At 40.5% G+C, this 5,466-nt stretch overlaps 1 long non-coding RNA gene across 1 annotated transcript; it reads left to right on the top strand.

The window, feature by feature from the left end:
• The first annotated feature begins 270 nt into the window (after positions 1 to 270).
• LOC135981159 (uncharacterized) lies at positions 271 to 4,971 on the top strand. The gene is made up of 3 exons (XR_010598122.1): positions 271 to 361; positions 1,487 to 1,588; positions 3,917 to 4,971. It is a non-coding gene; the product is annotated as an uncharacterized LOC135981159 (long non-coding RNA).
• The last annotated feature ends 495 nt before the right edge of the window (positions 4,972 to 5,466 follow it).

Here is a 5,466-nt window from a genome sequence, read left to right as displayed (position 1 = left end):
CTAATAACCCAGAATAATAACTCAAAAGTGCTGGTACTGTCAGTTCTGATGACACCAGAAGAAGTTGGTGTATAATTGCAAGTTCCTCATTTAAAGGTATTACTGCATTCCTCAATCAGGCAGGAGCTCTTCAGATCTAATCACTCTTGTGTTAGCTGCCTCTGCTATTATGGAGAACATCGAGGCCATACTACAGGTGAGCATAATCATTCTTTATTCAAAACTGAATAAAGCAACTCAAGGGAAACCAAATTAGATCCAAACTGAACTGGGGGAAGAGGGACATGTGAGCTTAGCTTTGAGAGAAGGAGATGACTATCAACAGCACATTGGAAAGACTGGAGAGAGAGGCCGCAAGGAGGTAATGAGGACAAGCAATGACCAAAGAAGGAGCAAGGATTTAACCAGGGAGAGGGTGAGGGAGGGAGGGAGGAGGGAAATGGATCAATTTGGAAGAAATCGTGTAGTGGGGAGAATGACTGAAGTTAATGAGACACTAGAGGGTTCAGGGTACAAGAAGAAGAAGAAGCCAAATATGACACAGAAGTCTTTAAAAATTAAAAATGTCACCATTGCCTTTTTTGATATATCAGCATTTTTACATCAACTAAAGAAAAACAAATCCTAACACTCACTATTTCACTCAAAGATTTGGATAAAATATTCTGTTTACTAAGGTCCTACTTTATATTATTGTAAAATATTTTTCATCGTAGTTTACTAATAAAAAAATGACATCCATGTCTGACCATTTTCTAATTATCTTAAGCATTGTGAAATTCAATACTCCACAAGGCAAGTAAAATTTTTGCTTTTTCCAATGTGTTTGCAGCATTTGAAAAATTATCAAAGTATAATCCTCCCCCCACTAATTTTAAAGAATAACCATTTCTGATTTCTCGCTAACTTAATATGTGAACATGTTTGAGACTAAATCTGTTTTATTTGCTATTTGGCTAAAAGTAATCATTTAATGAGTATGGGAGCACTCATTCCTTCAGTAACTCAAGAAATAATTTTTGGCCGCAGAAGTTTTTTAAACAAGCATCAAAGTACTGTATAGTATAAACTCAATATAGAGATAACTTCCTGACAAGTAAATGATGTAACAGAATTAGATACTGTGGAGTAGTCAAAGCTTTGGCTGACGATTACTGATAATAACATATATTAGCTATTTTAACATGATGACTCAATGCAGTGATTTCTTTCTCAACAGCATATACTACAAGATTTGGGGGAGGGGGGGGTTGGTCCAATGAAGCACCAACAGAGAGTTAGAAATGAATAGCCAAAATTATCCTTGCAGTAACTATTCTTAGTGTTTGTGTACAAGGGAAAAATGCTCAAAAGAGAGGGAATCCACCTCAGCAATTATTAAAGTACTGACATAGTATCATTCATCTTGGCAAAAGTTGACTGAGCAGATGATAAAGATCCACTTAACTTGGACTCAATCAAAGGTTTCGCTATTTTCATTTCACAGGCCAGATGTAGCTCATCATCAGTTGGAGCTGATTTCAGAAGAGGTGTTAGAGTCTGCTAGTCCAAGAGAGAATCTGATCCAGACACCAAAGGGATGAGAGAAGTGAGTGTTCTCACCAATGTTCTCAATTGTTCAGTGAACCTGCTGTTCAATTCAAGCAAAGTAGTGTCAATGATGTGGAACAAGATCTACTTTAGACAGCTTTTAAATGACTGTATTCTACACTGTCCATCCAAACCTACTGTCCTGCTATTGGCTGTCCAGACAATACTGTCTTTTGGGGGACAAAGAAAAAGGAACGACTGTTAAACACAGCACAGACGCAGACTTATGCTATGAAAAATGAGAAGTTTAATAGCCACAATATACTCTATACTGACAAATCCACTTAAATGGTAACAAAATAGCTACAGCTTTGCAACTCTTTCTCTGAAGACGTTCAAACTTTCCCTCACTGAGTGAGACATTCTCAGTTATCTGGATGGCATTCAATATTCTGTCTGTGTTTTCTGACTAAAGCAATGGGAAGAAAGGTTGGTAAGCATAAAATTAATTAAATCACTCATTACTGTTATTTGCAGTACCTGAGACATGAAGGATTCAGCAGCACTCAATCCAGCTGCTGGATTTCAACAATCACTTGGAAGTGTGGCTGTTTTACAGTATCTTTAAAAGATAGGTGATGGCTTGTGGATAGGGAGGGATAGCTCAGTGGCTTGAGCATTGGCCTGCTAAACCCAAGGTTATGAGTTCAATCCTTGAAGGGGCCATTTAGGGAACTGGGGTAAAAATCCAGCTGGGAGTTGGTCCTACTTTGAGCAGGGGGTTGGACTAGATGACCTCCTGAAGTCCCTTCCAACCCTGATATTCTATGATTAACAGAGTATATTCATGCACATATCTACCACTGACTCCAATGGGAGTTGTGGGCATCTCCTGAAAAGCAACGGAAGTCCTTATAAGTAGAAATGAGAAAACAATTTGCCATGAATAAAGTATTCAACAAATACAGCTGTCTTTTGTTAGGGGGAAAGTCATCCCTGAATAAGAACTGCAGACCCTGTGTCAGTATCCATGTTAATAAAGACAGTGCCATCAAATGTTCATGGAAAGTGGATGTGAAAGGGTCACAAACATGATCAAATTGAAATTCATTTTGGAACAATTATTTGTGGAATGTTAGCTCACCTCAATCTCTATCTTAAAGTGAGTTAGAATCATAGCTGAGAAGGCAAGTCCTCGGGTTTTTTAAATCCTATAGTGGTGCCAATGATAGCAATACATAAATACATAACGAATCCACACTTGTTCATCATTTGGAAACTTCATGCATGCTATTTTCAAGATATGTTTTAACCAGATAAAATTGATGCCTGAAATAAAATACAGAGCAGTGTATTTGCATTTCACATTTCGTCTGACTATGTACTTCCGCACTAACTTCTCTTCACCAGTCTCATACTGCCTCTTTAACAGTACAAATTAATAATGCCACAAGAAGATAAATCAGCAGTGTTCAAAGGAGCAATAATCATGTCAGAGGTATAGATGGCATGAAGATGATTGAGTTGTGCCTCTTGTATTAGACGTTTCAAGGAAGAATCATCCCTTACGTAACAGAGAGCAATGGACGAAATTTCCATGTTACTCTGATACCTCATGCCATCACATTTAATTGTGTAACAGTCAATCACTATCACATAAATTTGCTTCTTCCATGATTTGTTGTAAGACAGTAGTAGGCATGTTTTCAGTGAGCTGATTCTAGATTTCAGGAGACGTATATTTGACATTTGCTGGAATTGCTAGTTATTGATACACCTTTCTGAAGACAACTTGTCCTTCTGGCTTTTTGAGCACACCTAATATGAGTTTATCTCTTCTGAGCATTAGTTCATCCATTATGAGCAATTAAATTAGGTAAATAATAGACCATGAAAAATCATGGGTTTTTAAAAATTTTATGTGTAAGTAAAAGTCCCTTATTATACACCTTTGTCTGGTACAGTATATCTCATGTTATCATAGATCAGAGATTTGGATTACTGCTTGTGATATTATCCAGTTTAGTTTATTATGACACCCTGCTACCTAGCTTCCTTTAAGATATGTTTAGAATTCCATGTATTTTACACCATAAGATAAATATGGTCACTAAAAATACATACTTTTCTTATAGGTTTCAGAGGGGTAGCCATGTTAGTCTCTAAGGTGCTACAAGGACTCCTCATTGTTTTTACTTTTCTTGTAGTTACTCACTCTCTCTCTCCCTTTCTCTTTCTCTTGGTGTATATACACATATACACTAATAAATATGTTACATTTTGCTATCCTCTAATATATGTTAGGCAGGATACTGTTTATTCACTGTACAGAATACCAGAGTTAATATCTATGTTAAAAATTTAATTTACTGAATTGCTTTTGCAGTGGACAGAGCATGACTTTGGGCTTGATCAAGCCAGAGAAAGGAAGTAATGCCTTGACAGAGCCTTCATCAACCAGTGGAGAGAAGAACAGCAGGTAAAGAAATAAAATGAAAATAGAATCAGCTCACTGTACCAACATCAAGACATGGAAAAGACAGTTGAGTACAGAAAAAAGACATTTCTAGAACTGGAGTTAAATATTTCAATGAATTTTCAGGCAATATAATGTAATTATCTCTTGTATAATTTTTAAAGACCACAAGCAGGTAATGTATTTTGACTACCCATTTATCAGACCATATGAAAAAATGTCCATCTCCTCTCAGGAATATCATCTTTTCTTAAAAAACGACAGAGTCCTGTAGATCCAGACTAACACGGCTACCCCTCTGATACTTGACATCTTTTCTTAATGACTTAAACTGCCTTCAAAAATAATGCTCCTTTAAATGGACAAACTAACCAAAGAAAACTGCTCCATCTTGTGAGTCAGTTCCTGAAGTAACCCTTTCTGGGGGCAGTATACATTGTGCGCAACCAAAAGTGGGGGTGGTACTTGTCCAAGGTTAGTCAGCATTAGATATTAGAGTAAAGGGGTTGCTCTACCATGTATTCCACGTTATATGTAAACAACTCCTCGACATTTATTTATTAGTTAATTGAATCATCAAAAATCAACCACTTGTTGCTTCTCAATTTCTTTCAAGAGGAGAGTGCCTCTGGAGCAGCAAATAATGTATGTAAAAAAAATAGTGCTCTCTAGCTCAAGAGAATGCCAGCTGTTCAGAATCCATAGCCATAGGTGGCAAGTTATATGGGCCCGCGGTGCCCATGCTCCACCAATATTCATGAAGGTGGGCCCAGCTTCACCAGTGTTTGGGCCCCAGGCCCTGTGCTTTGGGGGCCCCACACCATGGGTCAGCAATGTGGGGCGCTCTCACCTTGGGGACAGCTCCCCCCGTCCCCGGAGTTGCGGCGTGCTGCGGGGAGGTCCCAGCACTGACCCGGCTCCCAGCCCATTGGCTGGGGGAGTTGCAGGGTGATGTCAGAGCTGCCTGGCCATGCCTCCACAGCAGGGAGAGGGAGGGAGCTGCAGGCATTGAGAGCAGCAGGAGTCTGTCACTGTCAGACAGAGACACACAGACACAGCTGGGGGGTTGTGGGGACAGACAGATGGAGCCGGGGGTGGGGAAAGGAGCAGCGATGGGCACCCTGGGGCTGGCATAAAATACACAGTACAGAAAGGGCTTCCTGAGGGGGCTATAGCAACACCCCCCCGCAGAGTAGACCTGGGCTGCGGCTGGCTCCGTCCATCACTCCCCCCTACCCCACAGAAACCCACACAACCCTCTGCCCCCCTGAGAGACCTCCAACAGCCCCTGTGCCCCTGTCACCCCTCTCCAGAGAGCCCCGCATTTGTGCCAGACAATTCCCCTCCCCCACTGCCTCCCCTGCTCCAGAGCTCCCTACAATTTCCCCCTTTGCCTCCCATCCCCCCAGCCCATTGGCCGAGAAGCTCCTAGTTTATTGGCCAGCGCGGCCAATGGGAGC

This window comes from Chrysemys picta, chromosome 2 (assembly GCF_011386835.1).
Source record: "Chrysemys picta bellii isolate R12L10 chromosome 2, ASM1138683v2, whole genome shotgun sequence".
Classification (NCBI taxonomy): domain Eukaryota; kingdom Metazoa; phylum Chordata; order Testudines; family Emydidae; genus Chrysemys; species Chrysemys picta.
The sequence above is the reverse complement of the archived record's forward strand: the minus strand, read 5'-3'. Positions and strand labels throughout refer to the sequence as shown.